This window comes from Bos mutus, chromosome 22 (genome assembly GCF_027580195.1).
Source record: "Bos mutus isolate GX-2022 chromosome 22, NWIPB_WYAK_1.1, whole genome shotgun sequence".
NCBI lineage: Eukaryota > Metazoa > Chordata > Mammalia > Artiodactyla > Bovidae > Bos > Bos mutus.
In genome coordinates this window covers 71,190,181-71,214,113 of record NC_091638.1, presented here as the reverse complement: position 1 = coordinate 71,214,113, position 23,933 = coordinate 71,190,181, and the positions used below count along the sequence as shown (strand labels likewise).

Below are 23,933 nucleotides of genomic sequence, written 5' to 3'. Positions count from 1 at the left end.
AGGCTTCCCTATCCTTCACTATCGCTCAGAGTTTGCTTAAACTCACGTTCATTGAGTCATTGATGCTGTCCAACCATCTCATTGTCTGTCATCCTCTTCTCCTCTTACCCTCCATTTTTCCCAGCATCAGGGGCTTTTCCAATGAGTCAGTTCTTTGCCTCAGGTGGCCAAAGTACTGGAGCTTCAGCTTCAGCATCAGTCCTTCCAATGAATATTCAGGACTGATTTCCTTTAGAATTGACTGGCTTGATCTTTTTGCAGTACAAAGAACTCTCAAGAGTCTTCTCCAGCACCCAATTCAAAACCATCAAATCTTCGGCACTCAGCCTTCTTTATTATGGTTCAACTTTCATATCTGTACATGACTACTGAAGAAAGATCCATATAGCTTTGACTATATGGATCTTTTTGGCAAAGTGATGTCTCTACTTTTTAATATGCTGTGTAGGTTTGTCATAGTTTTTCTTTCAAAGAGCAAGTGTCTTTCAATTTCATGGCTGTAGTCATCTTCAGCAGTGATTTTGGAGTCCAAGAGTATAAAATCTGTCACTGTTTCCACTTTTTCCCCTTCTGTTTGCTGTGAAGTAATGGGATCAGATGTCATGATCTTAGTTTTTTGAATGTTAAGTTTTAAGCCAGCTTTTTCACTCTCCTATTTCACCTTCATCAAGTGGCTCATTAGTTCCTCTCCACTTTCTACCATTAAAATGAAATCTGTGTATTTGAGGTTGTTGATATTTCTCCTGTCACTCTTGATTCCAGCTTGTGAGTCATCCAGCCTGGCATTTCACATGATGTCCTCTGCAGAAAAGTTAAATAAGCAGGGTGACTATAAACAGCCTTGACGTACTCCTTTCCCAATTTTGAACTAGTCCATTGTTCCATGTCTGGTTCTAGCTGTTGCTTCTTGTCCTGCTTACAGGTTTATCAGGAAACAGGTAAGGTCTGGTATTTGCATTTCCTTAAGAATTTTCTATAGTTTGTTGTGATCCACACAGTCAAAGGCTTTGGCATAGTCAGTGAAGCAAAAGTAGATTTTTTTTTCTGGAACTCCCTTGCTTTTTCTATGATCCAGGGGATGTTGGCAATTTGATCTCAGACTCCTCTGCCTTCTCTAAATCCAGCTTGTACATCTGGAAGTTCAGGTACTGCTGAAGCCTAGCTTGAAGGATTCTGAGCATTACCTTGCTAGCAGGTGAAATAAGTGCAATTGTATGGTAATTTGAACATTTTTTGGCATTGCTTTTCTTTGGGATTGGGATGAAAAGTGACCTTTTCCAGTCCTGCGGCCACTGCTGAGTTTTCCAAATTTGCTGACATGGTGACAGCTGGAATTCCATCACCTCCACTAGCTTTGTTTGTGGTAACGCTTCCTCATTTGACTTCATACTCCAGGATGTCTGGCTCTAGGACAGTGTGGTTTTCTGGGTCAATAAGACCTTTTTTGTATACTCTATGTATTCTTGCCACCTCTTCTTAATCTCTTCTGCTTCTGTTAGGTCCTTGCCGTTCTATCCTTCACTGTGAATGTCTTTGCATGAAATGTTCCCTTGCTGTCTCCAATTTTCTTGAAGAGATCTCTAGTCCTTCCAATTCTGTTGTTTCTCTGTACTTCTTTGAATTGTTCACAGAAGAAGGCTTTCTTATCTCTCCTTGCTACTTTCTGGAACTCTGCATTCAGATGGGTATATTTTTCCCTTTCTGCTTTGCCTTTTGCTTCTCTTCTCAGTTATTTGTCAGGACTCCTCAGCTTTGTCTTCTTGCATTTCTTTTCCTTGGGGATGGTTTTAGTCACCACCTCCTGTAGAGTGTTACGAACCTCCATCCATAGTTCTTCAGGCACTCTGTCTAACAGATCTAATCCCTTGAATCTATTCATCACCTCCACTGTATAGTTGTAAGGGCTTTGATTTAGGTCGTACCTGAATAGCCTAGTGGTTTTCCCTACTTTTTTCAATTTAACCCTGAATTTTTCAATAAGGAGCTGATGTTCTGAGCCATGGTTAGCTCCAGGTCTTGCTTTTCCTGACTGTATAGAGCTTCTCCATGTTTGGCTGCAAAGAATATAATCAATCTGATTTCGGTATTGACCATCTGGTGCTGTCCATGTGTTGAGTCGTCTCTTGTGGAAAAGAGTGTTTGCTATGACTGGTGCGTTCTCTTTGCAGAACTCTGTTAGCCTTTGTCCTGCTGCATTTTGTACTCCAGGATCAAACTTGCCTGTTATTCCAAGTATCTCTTGACTGCCTACTTTTGCATTCCACTCCCCTAAGATGAAAAGCACATCTGTTTTTGGTGTTAGCTCTAGTTAATGGTGTTAGACCTGCTTTGGTGTTAGGTCTTGTAGGTCTTCATAGAACAGTTCAACTTCAGTTTCTTTGGCATTAGTGGCCGGAGCATAGACTTAGATTATTGTGATATTGAATGGGTTACCTTGGAAACGAACCGAGATCATTCTGTCATTTTTGAGATTGCACCCAGTACTGCATTTCAGACTCTTTAGGTTGACTATGAGGGCTACTCCATTTCTACTAAGGGATTCTTGCCCACAGTGGTAGATATAACGGTCATCAGAATTATATTTGCTCATTCCCATCCATTTTAGTTCTGGGCTTCCCTGATAGCTCAGCTGGTAAAGAAGCCACCTGCAATGCAGGAGACCCCGACTCGATTCCTGAGTTGAGAAGATCCACTGGAGAAGGGATAGTCTATCCATTCCAGTATTCTTGGGCTTCCTTTGTCACTCAGCTGGTAAAGAATCTGCCTGCAATGCAGGAGACCTGGGTTCGATCCACTTTAGTTCACTGATTCCTAAAATGTCAATGTTCACTCTTTCCATCTCCTGTTTGACCACATCCAATTTACCTTGGTTCGTGGACCTAAGATTTCAGATTCCTATACAATGTTGTTCTTTATAGCATCGGACTTTACTTTCACCACCAGACACATCCACAACTGAGTGACTTTTCTGCTTTAACCCAGCCTTTTCATTCTTTCTGGAGCTGTTTCTCCACTATTCCCCCAGCATATGGGACACCTACCAGGCTGGGGGGCTCATCTGCCTTTTCATTGTGTTCATGGGGTTCTCCAGGCAAGAATACTGCAGTGGTTTGGATTCCTTTCTCCCGTGGACCACATTTTGTCAGACCCTGACTAGGCCTGACAGGCCACGCCATGTAGCAGAATGACATGTCCAGTGCCCTGGTTAATACACATGTATGAAATATGTAAATATATATATATTGTTTGTTTGTTTGTTTGTTTATAGGGCCTCCCTCATAACTTAGTCAGTTAATCATCTGCCTGCAATTCAGGAGACCTGGGTTTGATTCCTGGGTTGGGAAGATCCCTTGGAAAAGGAAATGGCAACCCACTCCAGTATTCTTGCCTGGAGAATTCCATGGACAGAGGAGTCTGGCAGGCTACAATAGTCCATGGGGTCGCAAGAATCGGACATGATTTAAACCACCACCACCATATTTTTGTTTGAGTTTTTCTTTTGGCTGCATCATGCAACCTGCAGGATCTTACTTTCCTGACCAGGGATTGAACTGATGCCCCTTGGAAGCTTCAAGTGTTAACCACTGAACCGCCAGGGAAGTCCCTGAGTATATATATTAATTCATAGTTGATTCATTATTTTCCTGCTGAAAAGTTCTTTGTATAACTCTGGTATTTTACTTGTCTATTCTCCTTACAATAAAGTAATGGCTATTAGATAATTCATCTTTTTTTTCCTCTTTTTCTTACTGACACATTTGAATTCTTTTATGGTATGAACACAGATCCCTTGCTTATCTGATTCTCTGATTACTTCTTTCACCTGGTGGCTTCTCTGTTCTCTTTGTTTATGGCATCCTTTCAAATACATGATTTTTACACATCAAAGACAAATATATATCTGTCTTATCCGTTCTGGTGAGTGCATTTTGAATCTTCTGAATTCCTTCCAGATCCCAAGGTCATGTGTTAGTTTTCTATCTTTTTAAAAGAATTTTAAAGATTGGCTTTTCAATTAGATGCTTAATCCCTGTGGCTTTACGTATTTGGTGCACCAGATGGATAGCTCTTTGTCCCTGTGAGCTTCTCGCTGGCAAAATGCACACTAGAATAGCCTTGGGAGCTTTTAAAAAAAAACAATTTCTGGGCCTCATCCCAGAACTGATAAAATCTTAATCCCTGAGGATAGAACTGAGACATTAGGATTAAAAAAAAACAAAAATGCAACTCTTTCAGGTGGTTCTAACATGCAACCAGGGTTGAGAACTTTTGCTAGAAGGTCAGACCAAGGATAGAATTGCTGAGGTGTGGTATTACATTGTAAGCTCTACTGGATATTGCCAGTGCTCTATAAAGTGATTATAACTATTTATGGTCCTTCCAGTAGGAGAGATCCAATTGCTTCACATCTTTGAAAACACATGGCCATTATTATCCCAATTAAGTGATAAGGAAACCACACCCAGAGAGTTTAGGTGATCTGGCACGTGTGTGCTGTTGCTTCAGTGATCTGCCTGCGTGCTTAATTGTGTCCAGCTCTTTGCAACCCTTTGGACTGTAGCCTGCCAGGCTCCTCTGCCCATAGAGGTTTTGCAGGCAAGAATACTGGATCAGGTTGCCATTTCCTTCACCAGGGGATCTTCCTGACCCAGGGATCGAACCCATGTTTCCCGTGTCTCCTGCATTGGAGACGGATTCTTTGCCACTGAGCCACCAGGGAAGCCCCTCAGTGATCTGAGGACTTGCCTAAAAATCATGCAGCAGATGCAGCTGCATCTCCACCACCTCTGACATCCTGCCTCTCAGTTTACACATACTTTTTCTATCCAATGTGCCTCACTAGGATCCCTGGACAAGGAAGGACACTGGCAATATTTCTGGTTCTGTATATACCCAGTTTGGCTACTATTTGGACTCTAAATTCAACCTCAGTGTGGACAGATTCACCCTAAAGCTAACTTCTCCTTAAATTCTGGAGTCAGTCACTCCCATAAGCCCAAGCTTTCAAAACACACAGAAATATCAAATTAAGAAGTTAGGAGTCAGGAGGTGGTGGCTGGGTATTAACCAATGATGTGCTCAGTTGTGTCTGACTCTGTGGCCCCACGGGCTGTAGCCCACCAGGTTGCTCTGCTCATGGAATTTTCCAGGCAGCAAGAATAGTGAAGTGGGGTGCCATTTCCTCCTCCAGGGGATCTTCCTGACCTAAGGTTCGATCCTGCGGCTCTTGCATTTCCGACACTGGCAGGCAGATTCTTCATCACTAGCGCCATCTGGGAAGCCCATTAACCAGTGAGTTACTCTTCAAATGCCTGTTGACAGTCTGTCAAGTTTACAAGAGTGTATGTATCCCTAACTCTGTGCCAAGGAGCAGGCAACATGTTTGAAGAGTTTCTGAAGCATAAGGCAGGTTTTCTGCTCTTCGGAGATCTGGGGGTTCTCATGCAAATGAGGCAAGGCTTATACAACTCAGTTTTAAATTATCAGTAGAGATTTTTAAGTGATATGATTTTAAAGAAGTGATTCCTGGATTTCCCTGGGGGTCCAGTGGTTACGAATCCGCCTGCCAATGCAGGGGACATGGGTTCAGTCTCTGGCTTGGGAAGATTCCACATGCCTCAGAGCAACTAAGCCCGTGCGCTGCAACTACTGAAGCCCTTGTGCCCTACAGCTCACGCTCTGACACTCCGGAAGCCACCACAGTGAGAAACCTGAGCACTGCAACTGGAGAAAGCCTGAGAGCAGCAAATAATTTTTTTTTTTTTAAAGGAAACCTAATTTTTTTTAAAGTGCTAAAAAGAAAAAAGGAAGTGATTGCTGTGAGCTAGATGTTGGGGACTAACTGACCCTGGCACTTCTTTCCTACTCTGCCTCTCTAGGGCTTTATGAGATAAGGAAAGCTTTATGGCAGAAGACTAAATAATAGAACCTTCTTCTAGGTCATGGTAGGCAGCCTCTAAGCTAGCCCTGGTGATCCTTGTCTCCTGCTCCTTGTGCCCTTGCATGGTCCCCTCCATGCTGAGTAGGGTTGACTTGTGTAGCCAGTGGGATGCTGTGGACAGGATACCTTGAGACTTCTGAGCTAGGTCGAAAAAGGCACTGAAGCTTCTTCCTTGTTCTCTCTTGAACTACTTGCCCTGTGGAAAGTCAGCTGCCGAGTGGTAAACACACTCAGGCAGCCCTATGGGGAGATCCTTGAGAGAAGCTGTGACTTCCTACTAACAGTCAGCACTGACTCATCATCCACGTGAGTAAGGCAGGGCGGGCACAGATCCTCTGGCCCTAATCAACTTCAGATCAGCTGCATCATGTCTGACATCATGACCACAGCCTCGTGGGGGACTTGGGGCCAGATCTACCCAGACAAGCTGCTCTTGAATTCCTGACCCACAGAAGCAATGTGAGATAATAAATATTTGTCCTTTTTTTAAAGTTACTAAGCTTTGATGTAATTTGTTTTGCAGCAATAGATAACTTGTACAATGGTTTTCTTATAATCACCAGTCTAATAACAACAAAAAATTCTAATTGCTCAAAAGTCTTTAATGATTGTTATTACTCCCACAAACTCTGAGAAAGGCAGATGGTGAAAGGGAAGTCTTAGAGAAGGTGAACTATTTCTTTAATTCAGAGGGATAGATGACAGGGATAAAAAGATATTTCAGATTTCAATGCACAGTGCAGTACTTGCACTCTCAAGTTATAGCTATTTTAAAAACATTCTGGGGACTTCTTCGCTAACACCCTTGTTCCCAGTGCAGAGGACCTGGGTTCGATTCCTGGCCAGGAAACTAAGATCCTGCATGCCACAACCAAGAGTTTTCACGCCACAGCTAAACGTTCCCATGTAACTAAGATCTGGCTGCTGCTGCTGCTGCTAAGTCGCTTCAGTCGTGTCCGACTCTGTGTGACCCCATAGATGGCAGCCCACCAGGCTCCCCCGTCCCTGGGATTCTCCAGGCAAGAACACTAGAGTGGGTTGCCATTTCCTTCTCCAATGCATGAAAGTGAAAAGTGAAAGTGAAGTCGCTTCAGTCGTGTCCGACTCTGTGTGACCCCATAGATGGCAGCCCACCAGGCTCCTCCATCCATGGGATTTTCCAGGCAAGAGTACTGGAGTGGGTTGCCATTGCCTTCTTCTAAGACCTGGCCCTGCCAAATAAATAAATATTTTTAAAAAATGAAAACAGCCTGGCAACTCATTTAAGCCTTACAATGTTAGGTTTATAGATACATACATGGTATATATGTGATTTAGAAAAAAGTTTTGCAGCTTCATAAAGTACTAAAAATATGCTAGCTACTACTCTACACACTCCTGTTATTACTGATCTGTTTTTCCCACTTTAATAAATGGTCACCATTCATTCCTAGAGAAAGTATCAATTTGTGGGCAAATTCATGTTTGATAGTCTTTTCCCACTCCACATACAGAAAAGGAGGGGAGATTTAAAATATTCAAAAAGAAAACAGAACCAAAACACAAAAAAACAAAAAGATAGTTTCTTAGGAGGAAAAGGGGACGACAGAGGATGAGATCGCTGGATGGCATCATCGACTTGATGGACGTGAGTTTGTGTGAACTCTGGGAGTTGGTGATGGACAGGGAGGCCTGGCATGCTGCAATTCATGGGGTCGCAAAGAATCGGACATGACTGAGCGACTGAAATGAACTGATGGAAGTTGTAACAAACACTGACTTCCCCCATGGTCCAGTGGTTAGGACATGGTGTTTTCACTGCAGAGGGCCCAGGTTCAATCCTTGGTCAGGGAACCAAGATCCTGCAAACTGTGCAGCACATTCAAAAAATAAACTATAAATTAAAAAAAAAATTTTCAAAAGAAGATGTGGTACATATATACAATATAATATTACACAGCCATAAAAAGGCCAAAAATAGGTTTCACTGAGCTCAAAATCAAGGTGTCACCAGGCCTGAATTTATTCTGAAGAGTCCAGGGGAAATCTGTTTCACACAGATGGGGCTGAGTTCAGGATCTTGACATGGGGAGATTATCTAGGATTCTGCAAATGAGTTGATGTGATCACAAGAGTCCTTATAAGGGAAAGGGGGAGATAGATGACTCAGAGGAAATGCTACAGGCCGCCTGCATTCCTTGGCTCATGGCCCCTTCCTTCCTCTTCAAAGCCAGCAGTGTAGCATCTTCAAACCTTTCTTTCTGTGACATCCACTGTTTCCATTGTCAAGATCTTGAACTCAATCCCACCTGTAAATTCCTTTTTGGCATGTAAAATAACATATTCACAGGTTCCTGGAATTAGAATGTAGACATCTCTATGAGCCATTATTCTGCATGGTGGGGGGTGGGGGATGGGTGTCCTCAGAACCACAGATGAGAAGCAGGATGAAATGCACCATGGTGAGTAGGCTGCAGAGCTCCAGGCTCAGACATTCAGCGAAAGCCCCAGATTCATTCCTGAGGGGTCCTGGGAACTAAAAGTCTCAAATTAGATGGGATGGAGTTGGAACCCTGCCCAAAGTTGTGGGCTGAACCAGGCCAGGCTAGGGGCTGCTGAACTAAACTGCTGCTGAAACCTGCCTGGGCTAAGGTGTATAACAGGCTGCAAATCCAGAGACTCATCTTGCAGCCCAGGGAGTGAGCCAGGCTGCCTGCTGGCTTCATGCCTGGATCTGTGTCCTCCTACATCACTCAGTGGGGCAGCTCAACCATCATAATGAGAGCCAGTTCTGAGCTAGAGCCTTGAGGATGGTAGGAAGGCAAATGCAAAAGCATAAGACCTAGTGGGTTGAGCATGAAAGGAGAGAGACAGGAGAAACATACAAACCCTGAACATGGCCCATAAACCAACATTATGAAACCCTGAAAAGATGTAATACTAAGGCAGTCAATAAAATCAGAAATTAGAATATGAGTTTTAGATGAAATTAGTCAATAAAATAATCTGACAAAGACTTTAAACTGAGCCTGTTTAGTTTTGTTTTACACTTTTAAAAATTATGTTTATTATTATTGTTTACCAATGGGGAGATGCAGGCTATTTACACCAGCAGCTGTAGGGGCAAGGGGAATGCACAGTTAGCAACCTGTATAGGATAGACAACTTAGGCAAAAATAAGACTCTCCAAAACAAAGGACAGTGGTGAGCTTCACTACACGCTAAGCATGCTCAATTTGCCCAAAGATAGACAAAATGGTTCCAGGGGAGTCCTAGGATGCTGAGGTCCTGTTTGAATTTGGGAGAAGGTTACCAACACTACAGTCTGGACTTTGTTAGGAAAATGGGGAGGTCCTTACCGTGGAGGCCATTGTCAGGAAGATCTCGCTGGAATGTCAAGGTCCAAGCTCGAAATGGTTTCTTTGTCAAGTGTATAAACATGTCTTGAGAGGCCACGTCACCCACAGAGAGAATCCAGATGTATCTGGTACAAATTTCATTTGGAAAACAGGACAAAATTTTGTCTTTGAAAGTCAGAGGGGTGTGAAATGTTCAACCCTTCTCTATTCCCACTTTACAGTTTATCCACAGCTTATTAGTTTTTCCATAGTAAAGTTTCTCAGGTCAAAAGTTCTGTTCTATTGTCTTGCAGGGCATTCCAAAGACTCAAATGCTCTCGTCCACTGTAGCCCCAGGGAATGGTCCCATGAATTCTCAACTATGAATTTATAGTTTGTAGAGAGGCAGAGAAACTGCCTCGTTTGAAGACATCAAATCTTTTAAACAGGAAGATCCTCTTTTTACTCAGTAAGGATTTCTTTTTTAAATAGGGAAGAAGTGTACTTTTTTGAGAGAGAAACACGCTCCACAGACAGAGTGCGGGCCATCCCAGAGGGCGCGTGTGGCCTCTTGGCAAGGATTTTAATGAGCATCTACTCTGTACAAATCTTTGGCCGTATTGCATGAGATTTCATAATGCAGTACTTTTCCAGGACCTTTGAGGTTAAACTGCAAGTTTGAGGTGACATTTTGTAAGGGCCCTAGAATCAGGCATCTCTTGTGACTCAGATGGCAAGAATCCTCCTGCAAAGTGGGAGACCCAGCTCAGATCCCTGGATTGGGAAGATCCCCTGGAGAAGGAAACGGATCCCCACTGCAGAATTCCTGCCTGGACAGAGGAAGCTGACAGACTATAATCCATGGGATCGCAAAGAGTCAGACACAGCTGAGTGACTTAACACTTTCTAGAATCAGGACCTGAGTTCAAATCCTGACTGCTCCCCAACCACCTCCTCTGGGTCCAGGGCTAGTTGGCTCATCTCTTTGAGACCCTGCGCATATTTGTAAAATGGAGATGATGCTAGTAACTACCATATAGGGTGTTGTAAGGATTGAGTAATGCCTGAAAAGTACTAAGCCCCATGCCTGGTACAGGCAGTATCAGGAGATGTTAGTAATATAAAGCAAATATACAGTGTCTGAGAAAGAGTTTATGGTACTGATAAGCTGAAAAGTTGCAAAGAAAGGGCACAATGTGACGGAAGTGTGAGGTCAGAAATCTGAAGGGAAAGTCAGTCAGAAAGCCTTCAAACCACAGGAAGGACATCTCAACAGCAGTAGAAAAGGAGTTATACTTGGAGTATTTCAATATGTGAATCTTTTATTCTGAGAAGCCTTCAATTAACAGCACTGTGTGTCACTGCTTTCTGGTCTTCACTGACCATGGGAGGAAGCAGACAAAAGCTAACCAGTTCAGTTCACGTGGAGACACGTTAAACGTGTTAAACAATGTCAAGTACGTGTAGTAGTGTTAGTCGCTCAGTCGTGTCCGACTCTTTGTGACCCCGCAAACTGTAGCCCACCAGGCTCCTCTGTCCATGGGATTCTTCAGGCAAGAATACTGGAGTGGATTGCCATTCCCTTCTCCAGAGAATCTTCCCAACCCAGGGATCGAACCCAGGTCTCCTGCATTGAAGGCAGATTCTTTACCATCTGAGCTACAGGGAAGATCCAACATGTACTGAACCAAATTAAAACTACTCTGAGAATAAAGAAGGGGAGGTGTTTCAGTGTTTCATTTTATTTTTAAATTTAATTTTTATTTTACATTGGGCTAAGATGGGCTCGATAAAGGACAGAAATGGTATGGACCTAACAGAGGCAGAAGATATTAAGAAGAGATGGCAAGAATACACAGAAGAACTGTACAAAAAAGATCTTCATGACCCAGATAATCACGATGGTGTGATCACTGACCTAGAGCCAGACATCCTGGAATGTGAAGTCAAGTGGGCCTTAGAAAGCATCACTATGAACAAAGCTAGTGGAGGTGATGGAATTCCAGTGGAGCTATTCCAAATCCTGAAAGATGATGCTGTGAAAGTGCTGCACTCAATATGCCAGCAAATTTGGAAAACTCAGTAGTGGCCACAGGACTGGAAAAGGTCAGTTTTCATTCCAATCCCAAAGAAAGGCAATGCCAAAGAATGCTCAAACTACTGCACAATTGCACTCATCTCACACACTAGTAAAGTAATGCTCAAAATTCCCCAAGCCAGGCTTCAGCAATATGTGAACCGTGAACTTCCTAATGTTCAAGCTGGTTTTAGAAAAGGCAGAGGAACCAGAGATCAAATTGCCAACATCTGCTGGATCATGGAAAAAGCAAAAGAGTTCCAGAAAAGCATCTATTTCTGCTTTATTGACTATGTCAAAGCCTTTGACTGTGTGGATCACAATAAACTGTGGAAAATTCTGAAAGAGATGGGAATACCAGACCACCTGATCTGCCTCTTGAGAAATTTGTATGCAGGTCACGAAGCAATAGTTAGAAGTGGACATGGAACAACAGACTGGTTCCAAATAAGAAAAGGAGTACGTAAGGCTGTATATTGTCACCCTTATGGCAGAAAGTGAAGAGGAACTAAAAAGCCTCTTGATGAAAGTGACAGTGGAGAGTGAAAAAGTTGGCTTAAAGCTCAACATTCAGAAAACGAAGATCATGGCATCCGGTCCCATCACTTTATGGGAAATAGATGGAGAAACAGTTGGAAACAGTGTCAGACTTTATTTTTTGGGGCTCCAAAATCACTACAGATGGTGACTGCAGCCATGAAATTAAAAGACGCTTACTCCTTGGAAGAAAAGTTATGACCAACCTAGATAGCATATTCAAAAGCAGAGACATTACTTTCCCAACAAATGTCTGTCTAGTCAAGGCTATGGTTTTTCCAGTGGTCATGTATGGATGTGAGAGTTGGACTGTGAAGAAGGCTGAGTGCCGAAGAATTGATGCTTTTGAACTGTGGTGTTGGAGAAGACTCTTGAGAGTCCCTTGGACTGCAAGGAGATCCAACCAGTCCATTCTGAAGGAGATCAGCCCTGGGATTTCTTTAGAAGGAATGATGCTAAAGCTGAAACTCCAGTACTTTGGCCACCTCATGCGAAGAGTTGACTCATTGGAAAAGACTCTGATGCTGGGAGGGATTGAGGGCAGGAGGAGAAGGGGACGACAGAGGATGAGATGGCTGGATGGCATCACTGACTTGATGGACGTGAGTCTGAGTGAACTCCGGGAGTTGGTGATGGACAGAGAGGCCAGGTGTGCTGCGATTCATGGGGTCGAAAAGAGTCGGACACGACTGAGTGACTGAACTGAACTGAACTGATAGTTGGTTTACAATGTTGTGTTAATTTCAGGTGCACAGCAACGTGATTCAGTTACACATAAACATATATCCACTCTTTTTCAGATTCTTTTTCCACTTAGATTATTATAGAATATTGAGTAGAGTTCCCGCACATCAGGTCTTTGCTGATTGTCTATTTTATACCTAGTCGTATGTATATGTTAATTCCTAATATGTCCCTCCTCCTACCTTTCCCCTTTGGTAACCATAAGTTTGTTTTCTATGTCCATGCGTCTATTTCTGTTTTGTAAATAAGTTCATTTGTATCTTTTTTTTTAATTTATTTTTGGCCACTCTGGGTCTCTGTTGCTGTGTGTGGGCTTTCTCTGGTTGCAGCGCTTCAGGATCAGAGTGTGGGCTCAGTAGTTGTGGCACATGGGCTCAGTTTCTCTGAGGCATGTGGGGTCCTCCTGGACCAAGGATCGAACCCATGTCCCCTTCACTGGCAGGCGAATTCTCAACCACTGGGCCACCAGGGAAGTCCCCATTTGCATCATTATTTTTAAATTCCACATATAAGTGATATCATATGATACTTGTCTTTCTCTGTCTGACTTACTAGTCTTTGGTTTTAAAATAACATTTCATCTATTTATTGTCCTAGTTGTCTAGTCACTGAGTCATGTCCGACCCTTTGCGACCCCATGTAACTGCAGCATGCCAGGCTCCTCTGTCCTCCACTATCTCACGGAATCTCCGCAAATTCATGTCCACTGAGTTGGTGATGCTATGTGACCTATTTATAATTGTTAACCAGGCTAACCTATATCTAATTTAAAATAGAATATTTGATAATTATACTACAAAGTTTAGCCCTCTCACTCCCACACTCGGTGGAATGCTGCCCCTCTGAACATGTACTGCTAATCTCTAAATGGTTACCAATGGGAAACATCCTTCTACTTGGTTCTGCCTGAAGGATTTAACCAGGATGTCCCCAAAACAGAAGATGCAAACAAAAGAATATGGAAAAGTGTTCAACTTTACTGATAATCAAAGAAACATGTATTAAATACAAGCTCTTATTTTAATTCAATTACTGAAGACTTTGAGTATAACAACGACTAACACAGAAATGGCAACCCACTCCAGTGTTCTTGCCTGGAGAATCCCAGGGACGGGGGAGCCTGGTGGGCTGCCGTCTATGGGGTCGCACAGAGTCGGACACGAGTGAAGCGACTTAGCAGCAGCAGCAGCAGCAACATAGGCAAGGGCCTGGCAGAATGAATCCTTTCAGGAGTTTCCAGTGAGTAACAACAATAAAAACTGTATTGTTCTCAAGCTCAACAAGGAAATATTAACTGACATGTGCCACTCACAGGAAGCAATTTCATAGGCAGTAAAAGTGAGGCTCATGGAGTGGTGACATGGTAAAATACACACACACACACACACTTGATGAAAGAATATGAGGTGGTTAGGAATGGTTTTTCCAGGAGTCACGTATGGATGTGAGAGCTGGACTATAAACAAAACTGAGCACCGAAGAATTGATGCTTTTGAACTGTGATGTTGGAGAAGACTCTTGAGAGTCCTTTGGACTGCAAGGAGATCAAACTAGCCAATCCTAAAGGAGATCAGTCTTGAATATTCATTGGAAGGACTGATGCTGAAGCTGAAACTCCAATACTTTGGCCACCTGATGCAAAGAGCTGACTCACTAGAAAAGACCCTGATGCTGGGAGAGATTGAAGGAGAAGGGGACGACAGAGAATGAGATGGTTGGATGGCATCACTGACTCGATGGACATAAGTTTGAGCAAGCTCCAGGAGTTGGTGATGGACAGGGAAGCCTGGCGTGCTGCAGTCCATGGGGTCGCAGAGAGTCGGACATGACTGAGTGACTGAACGGAACTGAAGGATGCCATGGTTACAGTTGTGCCTAAAAAAAAAAACCCAGAAGGAGTCGTAGGAAGAAATACAGCCACAGTGTGATGAGGTGGTGAGGTTAGCGATCACTTCCTATTTCTGTTTGTCTCAAAGTTCCTACAATGAATGTGCCCTATTTGTAAATATTTTCTTTCACTTTATAGTTTATCTTAAAATTTTTATTTTAATTATGTAAAAACCTCGTGGTCAAACATCAGAGCTCTCAGTCCCCAGTTCCTATGTGAGTGGAAAAAATCACAGCTCTCAAGGTGACAAAAACTCGGGTTGCAGGAATAGTAGAATGACTCTACCATTCTCCTGAAAGATTATAGAACATTCCTAACAGCCTACCTGGTGAAAAAGGTTTTGCGAGTAATATGTACTTATCTTTGGGAAAATATGTACTAACCCACCAGAGCTTCTTAGTGTAGCAGAAACTTTATAATCTTAAAGTTTTTTCTTTTTTTAAAAAAATTCATTTATTTGGCTGCATCAGGTCTTAGTTGGGATCTTTCCTTGTGCAGGCTTAGTGGCTCCGCAGCATGTGGGATCTTAAGTTTCCTGACCAGGCATTGAACCCATGTCCCCTGCTTTGCAACGTGGATGCTTAACCACAGGATCACCAGGAAAGTTCAAACAGTTTTTTTTTTTTTCCTTATTTCACCCTCTCCCCCTGGTTAAACTTTTCCGAGGAAATGAGATTTTCAGGCATAACTCCAAGTTCTGGAGAGACGTCATGGCACAAACCCCTTCCCCTTCAGGTGCTCGTGCTTTCCTGGTCCTTGTAGGTAGAAATTCCCTGGGCTCCTACTTTATTCCAGAGCACACACAGTGCCCAGGGAGTGCCCGGAATGCCCCTACTCTCTGGGAAGAGTCCAAGATTCACTTTTATTTGGCTCTTTGAAGAAAAGAGGCAGAGTCTACAAGAGAGAGCAAAATGGGTCATTATTGGTAAAACAGAATATAAGTACAGTCTTATGACTGAAAGGTGTTGGAAATCATACTCTGACTTGTATATACCCAGTAAATCTTGCAAGAGGATGAAGTTTTTTGTTTTTTTTTAAGTATGTCTTTTTTTCAGACAATATAATATAAGAGACAGATAAAGTGAAGAATGCTAACTGCTGTCAGGAACATGTTGCTTGTTAAAACTGGAATCTTGGGACTTCCTTGGGAGTCCAGTGGCGAAAAAGATCCCACATGCCACAACTAAGACCTGGTGCAGCTAAATAAATAAATGAATAAATATTTTAAAAAGAGAAAAAGCTGGAGGGACTTCCCTGGTGGTCCGGTGGTTAAGACTCCATGCCCTCAGTGCAGGGGTCATAGGTCCCATCCCTGGTGAGGGAACTAAGATCCCACATACCATGTAGTACAGTAAAACAAAACCAAAAAAAGCTGGAATCTTGTTTAAAGAGAAGAAAAGAAAAGCCAGCATTATCTGAGTGACTATTGCTAATAGTCATACAATGTCCTTTAAAACTGCACACAGGGATTAGTCCCTTTGCCAAAGAGCCACTGAGTAAATAAAAACAGGAATTCCAGTGTCTCGGGTTTCTCCTGGGGATGATTTTTGTTGTTTTTCAGTCACTCAGTCATGTCCGACTCTTTGCTACTCCATGGACTGCAGTACACCAGGCTTCCCTGTCCTTCACTATCTCCCAGAGTTTGCTCAAACTCATGTCCTTTGAGTCAGTGATGCCATCCAATCATATTATCCTCTGTCGCCCCCTTCTCCTCCTGCCCTCAATCTTTCCCAGCATCAGAATCTTTTCCAATGAATCAGCTCTTTGCATCAGGTGGCCAAGGTATTGGAGCTTCAGTTTCAGCATCAGTTCTTCCAATGAATACTCAGGGTTTATGATTACCTCTCCCTTAACTGCGCTCTCTGCATTTGCTGATTCTGAGCACACTGACTCATGAGCCCACAGAGTAGCTGCCTACACCATCCTGTAGGATTTAACCTACCTCTTACTGGTACAGCAGGTTAACATTCACAGAAGGAAAAATTTTCTCTTTCCCACCCCCACTTGACTCCTAAGCCTCCAGAATGTTTTATCATCTAGAAATCCAAGTTACAAATCTTCTCCTAGGAAGTTCTTTGCAAGTTCAGCTTTAGAAGACCTACTTCTCCACTCTCACTATTTTCTCTAGCAGCCCAGAAATGTGTTCAACCTCCAGCATCTCTTGAGGGGAGCCAGTCACAGGCAGAAGAGTTCTTTTGTAGAGGAACTTCAGTCACATTGGCTAGTTCCTTAAGGCAGTGGTTTCCAAGGCTGATGTGTGGGCTGGGTTTGGTGAGTGACAAGGATTCTATTGATTTGGGCAAAATGATAAAAATAAGAACAAGGCAAGTGTTTTTCAAAAAGGAATTTATCTAGCTGTGATGGATTCTGAGATTGCATACTCTTTTATTTTTTGAGTTAAAATGTTTTTTATAATAGTAGGGTCATAATAAGTGATAGATTTTTTTAAAAGACATGCGTATTTGCTCAGTAAAATCAATACAATGTACATTTTTTGTTAATTTACAATTTTGTGAAATCCAAAAGTCCAGAGAACAATTGCTTTCATGGATTTCATCAAAGATTTAATATGAGATAATGGTATTTAATGAGACTTAATAGCATTTCATTCCAATGAGGAAAGTTCTGAATAACCTGTCTTTGTACACTCAAAAAGTCAACCTACTTGGAAGCAACCACGGTGTCCTTCAGCAGATGAATAGATAAATAATAGATAAATTCCATTTTCTGCAGTCCATCAGAAAATGGTTTATTCAGTACTAAAAAGAAATGAACTATCAGGGCATGAAAAGACATGGAGGAAACTTAAATCCATATTATGAGCTGAAAGAAGCCAATCGGAAAAGTCTGTGTATTCTGGGCCTCCAACTATATGACTTCTGGTAAAGGCAAAACTTTGAAGATGATAAAAATAATCGTGGTTGTTGGGGGTTGTAGGCAGGGGTAATGACTAGGCAAAGCATGAGGATTCTTAGTACTCTGTTTGATATGTATCATTTTGATACATATCATTACAATTTTAGCTAAACCCTACAACACCAAGAGTGAACCCTAATGTCTAAGCTATAGACTTCTAAGCTTAGAAGTCTATAGACTTCTTTTTTTTTTCTTCTATAGACTTCTTTTTTAAATATAGAAGTCTATAGACTTCTGGTGATAATGGTGTGTCAGTGTAAGTTCATTAATTATAATAAGTGGACCATTTGATCAGGGATATTAATAACTGGGAAGGCTAAGCATATGGAGGGGCAGAAGGTATATGGGAAATCTCTATATTTTTCACTCAAGTTTGTTGTGAACCTAAAAATTCACTTAAGAATAAAGTCTCTTTTAAAAAAGTCAACTTACCAAGCAAAATTAATGATTAGTTACAGCCGCTGTGGGGGAGCAGAGATCTCTGGTCAAGACCAGAACACCAGTTTCTTAAGCCTAAAGCTTTAAATCTTCAGAGATCACCTCTCATATAGCTGAGAAAGTTGACTTTGATGCTTTCTAGTCCTGGCCCTACCACTAACTTGACATATAACCTTGAACTAGCCACTTACAGGTCTGGTCCATTTCCTCAGGCTGCAAAGAGTCCTTTCCAGATCTTAAATTCTGTAACTTAATAAGTTAATGATCTGCAAGTTCAACATATTAAGAAAAACAGAGGATTCCTCCTGGGTAAGGGATCAATGCTGGGGAAATTCAAACTAATTATAGAAAGCAGCAATATACTCAGTGAAACTAAAAACTGGAAACACACAATTTTTCTTATTGCCCTAAATGGTCATGACTTATAAGTTGTTATTCTAGAGTGGTTTGGTATTGAGAGGAAAACTAAGAAGATATTCCTACCCCATCCCCTCCCCTCTCCCTATTCACTGACTTCTAGTAAGTGAGAAATCCCATGGACAGAGGGTCCTCTCAGGTTACACTCCATGGGGTCACAAAGAGTCAGACATGCATGCGTGTTAAGTCGCTTCAGTCGTGTCCAACTCTTTGCAACCCCATGGACTGTAGCTTGCCAGGCTCCTCTGTCCATGGGATTCTCCAGGCAAGAATACTGAAGTAGGTTGCCATGCCCTCCTCCAGGGGATCGTCCCAACTCAGGGATGGAACCTGTATCTTCTGTGTCTCCTGCATTGCAGGCGGATTCTTTACCACTGAGCCACTTGGTAATCCTGAAGAGTCAGACAGGACTTAGCAACTAAAACAAAATAAGTGAGGCATTGTTTTCAAAGGGCAGTGGATCCAAATGCAGTCACTGCCTCTTAGTGGACACACAGAGTGGGGTTCATCTCTAGATTCAGAGATTTCAACTCAGTTGCCCAGCAGCTGTAAGAATCGTTAAGGCTGGAGGGGCCTTAAACAGCTGGCTGTTTCACTTCCTTTACTTTGCGATGGGGATGTTGACACTTGAAGTCACATGGTGGGGCCCAGGGTTTTTTGTCTCAAGTCCAGGGACCATCCCCCTGCATCACATGGCAGCTTCAAAGGGCTGCACAAACTCTGCCTATTTCTGTAAACATCTTGAGTGTTGGGGAACTACCTTTGGCAGGAAAAGAAAGATACCTCTCTATGTCAATTGGTCTCCCACTGAAACAGGAGGAGGATGCCTCAGACACAGCCATGTGACCTGTGGACCTGAAAAATATTCACAGCCTAAAAGGTGAGAGTTATGTTTATTCAATGGGAATTTTTAGGACTTCAGATCCAGGAGACAGCATCTCAAGTAGCCCTAAGAGAACTGCTCTGAGGAGGCAAGGGAGGAGCCAGGTTGCATAGAAGTTCTGCAACAAAGGGCAGTAGTCTGAACATTAAAAGATTGTTGTGAATTAAAGGAAAACCAACCTGCCAATGCAGGAGATGCAAAAGACTCATTCGATCCCTGGGTAGGGAAGATCCTCTGAAGGAGGAAATGGCAACCCACTCCAATATTATTCCCTGAGAAATCCCATGGACAGAGGAACCTGACAGGCTACAGTCCATGGGGTTGCAAATAGTTAGATGCAACAGAGCAAACACACACACACAAAGCAGCAAAATACCAGATATCTCAAGTTAAGGAATTTAGTGCTTTCCTATGTATGGGAAAAATCAAGGGTTTCTGTTGGAGAAGGAAATGGCAACCTACTCCAGGATTCTTGTCTGGAGAATCCCATGGACAGAGGAGCCTGGTGGGCTATAGTCCATGGAGTCACAAAGAGGTGGACACGACTGACCAAATAACACACACACACACACAAGAGTCTCTGTTCACTTAACTCATTCCTGGGATATGCACCTATGTAGGATATTCCCTATATGTCACCTATCTGGGGCCAGTAAACTGTGTTTTCCCATCCCGAGTTTCCTCAGGGCTCACCATGGGGAGTGGCTGCAGTCTGATGGCTGCTAGATGGCAGGTATTCTTTCCTTCCTGAGTTCCCTCAGGACTCACCAGCTTACCATCCATAATGGTTACAATTGCTGATGACTGTGACATCCTTTGTTTACTGATATAGCAGGAATTATTCCATTTCTCAGGCCTGATAAGGCTAACACAGAGGGAGAAGGTCATGGAACATGAAGGCAGAGATGGGATGTGCCAGGATGCCCAGCAAACCACCAGACATCAGGAGAGCAGCAGGTAACAGCTTCTCCCTCAAAGCCCTGAGAAGGGGCCAATGCTGCCAAGCCCATCTTGAACTTCAGGCCTCCAGAATGATGAGACAATACATTTTTGTCATTTAAGCCACTCGGTTTGTGGTACTTTGTTATGGCAGTGCTAGCAAATTCATAACAGATTTTGCAGAGCTTTCGCCATCAAACACCTTCCAGCTGTCAAATAGACTTTGATTTTGCAGGACTAGACGAAGCTGCCTTTTCTCCAAAGTATCCAATGATTGAAATTTCAAATCATGGAAAGGTCGTGTGTACTTAGAATTTCAGAATCATTCATTGCGGGACTTCCGTGGTGGCCCAATGGCTACCAAGTGCTACCAGGCTCAGCACTCCCAATGCAGGGGCTTGGGTTCGATCCCTGGTCAGGAAACTAGATTCCCACATGCCTCAACGAAGAGTTCAAATGCCTCAAGTAAGACTTTGAATGCCTCAACTAAAGAGCCTGCATGCCGCAATGAAGATCAAAGATCCCATGTGCTGAAACTAAGACACGGAGCAGCCCAATAAATAAATAAAAATAAATATTTTCTAGAAAAGAATAATTAGTTGGAAGGAACATAGTCTAATGACAGAATGAGTAGGAATCCTTCTACAGTATCTCCTTCAGCCAGGGACAGAAAAGAATCCTGTATCCCAGGATGCCCCTGCTGGTCCAGTGGTTAAGAATCCATCTGGCAATAAAGCAGACACAGATTCGATCCCCGATCTGGGAAGATCCCACGTATCTCAGGGCAACTGAGCCAGTGAGCCATAACTACTGAGCCCAATCTCTAGAGCCAGTGCTCCACCATAAGAGAGCCCCCCGCAATGAGAAGCCCACACACTGCAATGAAGAGTAACTCCCACTTTCCACAACTAGAGAAAGCCCGCGCACAGCAACAAAGACCCAGCACAGCCAAAAGAAAGAAAAGAAAGAAAGAGAACTCACTCAGTCGTGTCCGACTCTTCGAGACCCCATGGACTGTAGCTGACCAGGCTCCGCCATCCATTGGATTTTCCAGCCAAGAATAGTGGAATGGGTTGCCATTTCCTTCTCCAGGGAATCTTCCGGATCAAAAATAATAAATAAGTAAAATTAAAAGAAAAAAAAAAAGACTTCTGTATCCCTGCTGCTGCTGCTGCTAAGTTGCTTCAGTCCTGTCTGACTCTGTGCAACCCCATAGACAGCAGCCCACCAGGCTCCCCCGTCCCTGGGATTCTCCAGGCAAGAACACTGTATCCCTAGGGCACAAAAAAGGCAGAACAGTCCAGATGAGATATTCTGTAATAGAATAGAGATGTCGCCTTAGAACTCAGCAAAGGATTAGCACACTCAACCACCTTCCATACTTGAAGCTACAGAGGAGCTCCTTATGAACCTTAAATGAGGTAACTGGGGTTGCCATCCATGAGCTTGACTCTACGATCATGTATAAGGGACTAAAGCAGAGACAAGCCAAGTCCCCCGAGCAAAGCAAAAGGAACATCAGGAAGCAAACGCTTCCTGTCCAAGGGCTATACGGGGAAGGATGAGTTTTAGTCACCAACTTTAAGCAGTTCCTGTTCCAAAGAGGTATTTTTCCAGCTAGGATGGTTTACTCAGGACCAGCAGAGAATTGCAATTTAGGGTCAGCCACTATGGTGAGCTATATGCAAGTCCCCACATGGTAAGGGAAAGGAGATAATTTTTTATGGAGAAGAAAAGGAAGTTGGTGGGTTTCCCTGGTGGCTCAGCCAGTAAAGATTCCTACTGCAATGCGGGAGACCTGGGATGATCCCTGGGTCTGATCCCTGGGTCTAGAAATTTCCCGTGGAGAAGGAAATGGCAACGGGTGCTCCAGGATTCTTGCCTGGGAGGAGTCTTTTCTTTCTGTTCGGCTCTGCTGTTCTTGCAGGGTGTGAGAGCTCCCCCTGCTGGTCTCCCAACTCTATTTAACTGAGGTATCTATTAAGAGTAACTTTTTAATCTCTTAGGTATGTACTCAGGGAACATGACAGACTTTACCTATTTCTGACTCCATTGGCAAGAGTCTCTCTGTTATAAGCTGGATGCATCAGGCTGTCGTAGCTGGCTGCCATTAACCATTCATCCAAATCCCCATGCTAATTAGCAGCACATGGGACTACAGCGTGGCTTTTGCTGTACATTAGAGAGAGAAATTAAAAGACGCTTACTCCTTGGAAGAAAAGTTATGACCAACCTAGATAGCATATTGAAAAGCAGAGACATTACTTTGCCAACACAGGTCCGTCTAGTCAAGGCTATGGTTTTTCCAGTGGTCATGTATGGATGTGAGAGTTGGACTGTGCAGAAAGCTCACCGCTGAAGAATTGATGCTTTTGAACTGTGGTGTTGGAGAAGACTCTTGAGAGTCCCTTGGACTGCAAGGACATCCAACCAGTCCATTCTAAAGGATATCAGCCCTGGGATTTCTTTAGAAGGAATGATGCTAAAGCTGAAACTCCAATGACCAAACTTTGGCCACCTCATGCAAAGAGTTGACTCATCGGAAAAGACTCTGATGCTGGGAGGGATTGGGGGCAGGAGGAGAAGAGGACGACAGAGGATGAGAGGGCTGGATGGCATCACTGACTCGATGGACGTGAGTCTGAGTGAACTCCAGGAGTTGGTGATGGACAGGGAGGCCTGGCGTGCTGCAATTCATGGGGTCGCAAAGAGTCGGACACAACTGAGCGACTGACCTGAACTGAGAGAGAGAAATGCACTTGATTGTATCCAGCCTAAAACTGGCTGCCCAAAAACTAGGATTCCTCAAACTAAATCGTCAATAAACGAGCTTCTGATTGTGATTTCATTCACTGCCTGAGGGAGACTACACAGAAAACACTTACTCAGGGATTTAGTTTGGTGAGCTTTATTCTTTACTGCATGAGGATCAAGAAGCATTCTTGTAATAAATTTCCTTTGCACACTTCCTAGTTCATATAAATGAGTTTCTCAGCCATTATGATCAGAAGGTGACAACAAAAAGAGTGATTCTTTGAGACTTCAATATACAGGCCGCCCAAATAAAACACAGTTGTGGAGAACTTTGGCTACCAGCTGTGATGGAACTAGTACAGAATAAGCCCTCCTATGGTAAACAGCAGTAAAGCTGGAGTGAAACATATGAGCAACTCTTTTTAGGCATTAGACCACAGGAGGAGGCAGACTGTTGTCCTGAAGGGAAGGGGCACACCTGGGGTTGAGCCCCAGGACCACTCTGTCTTCCTGGGGTGCTGCCAGCTGGCACCTTAAGTAGTTGAGGAAGCAGATATCAGATCTAGGAGCAGGTGGGGTGACTGGAATTTCAGAGCATGGGCAGACATTTGTGTGGTCCTCTACAAGGTAGGGAAGATGTGGAGCAAGTGAAATTAGAATCAGTTTTGGGAGGGTGAAATGGTGCAAGCACTCTGGAAAACTGTATTTTATAAAGTTATACATACACTGGCTATATGCCTCAGCATTTTCATAATAACAGACATATGGAAAAGTCGTATCCCAAATATCCCCATCAGCAGAATTAAGATTGCAAAATATTCGTAAGTTGTATTAATACTTTTATACAGCAGTAGTAAGAATGAAGGAACCAGAGCCACAAATAACAGCATGGATGAATCTCACATAATATTGAGCAAAAGATGCCAGACACAAGAGCAAACTGTATAACACTTTATTTTTTAAAAAACACAAACTTTTATTTTTTAAAAAACAAAAAGTATGTTGAGAGATGCAGGTGTTTCGGTGGTAAATCTATACAGTAGTCCTCCTTATCTGTGGGGGATAGTTTCCAAGACCACCAG

General features: G+C 43.1%; 1 long non-coding RNA gene across 4 annotated transcripts; it reads right to left on the bottom strand.

Moving 5' to 3' along the window:
* Positions 1–7,484: 7,484 nt before the first annotated feature.
* On the bottom strand, positions 7,485–22,035 carry LOC138984660 (uncharacterized). Of its 4 annotated transcripts, none has more exons than XR_011461906.1 (4): positions 21,896–22,035; positions 21,079–21,194; positions 9,280–9,404; positions 7,485–8,456 (listed from the first exon to the last, which is right to left on the bottom strand). It is a non-coding gene; the product is annotated as an uncharacterized lncRNA (long non-coding RNA). The 4 variants fall into 4 exon arrangements; XR_011461907.1 differs by lacking the exon at positions 21,896–22,035 and adding an exon at positions 21,509–21,868; XR_011461904.1 differs by lacking the exon at positions 21,896–22,035 and having other exon boundaries at positions 21,079–21,868.
* Positions 22,036–23,933: the final 1,898 nt, after the last annotated feature.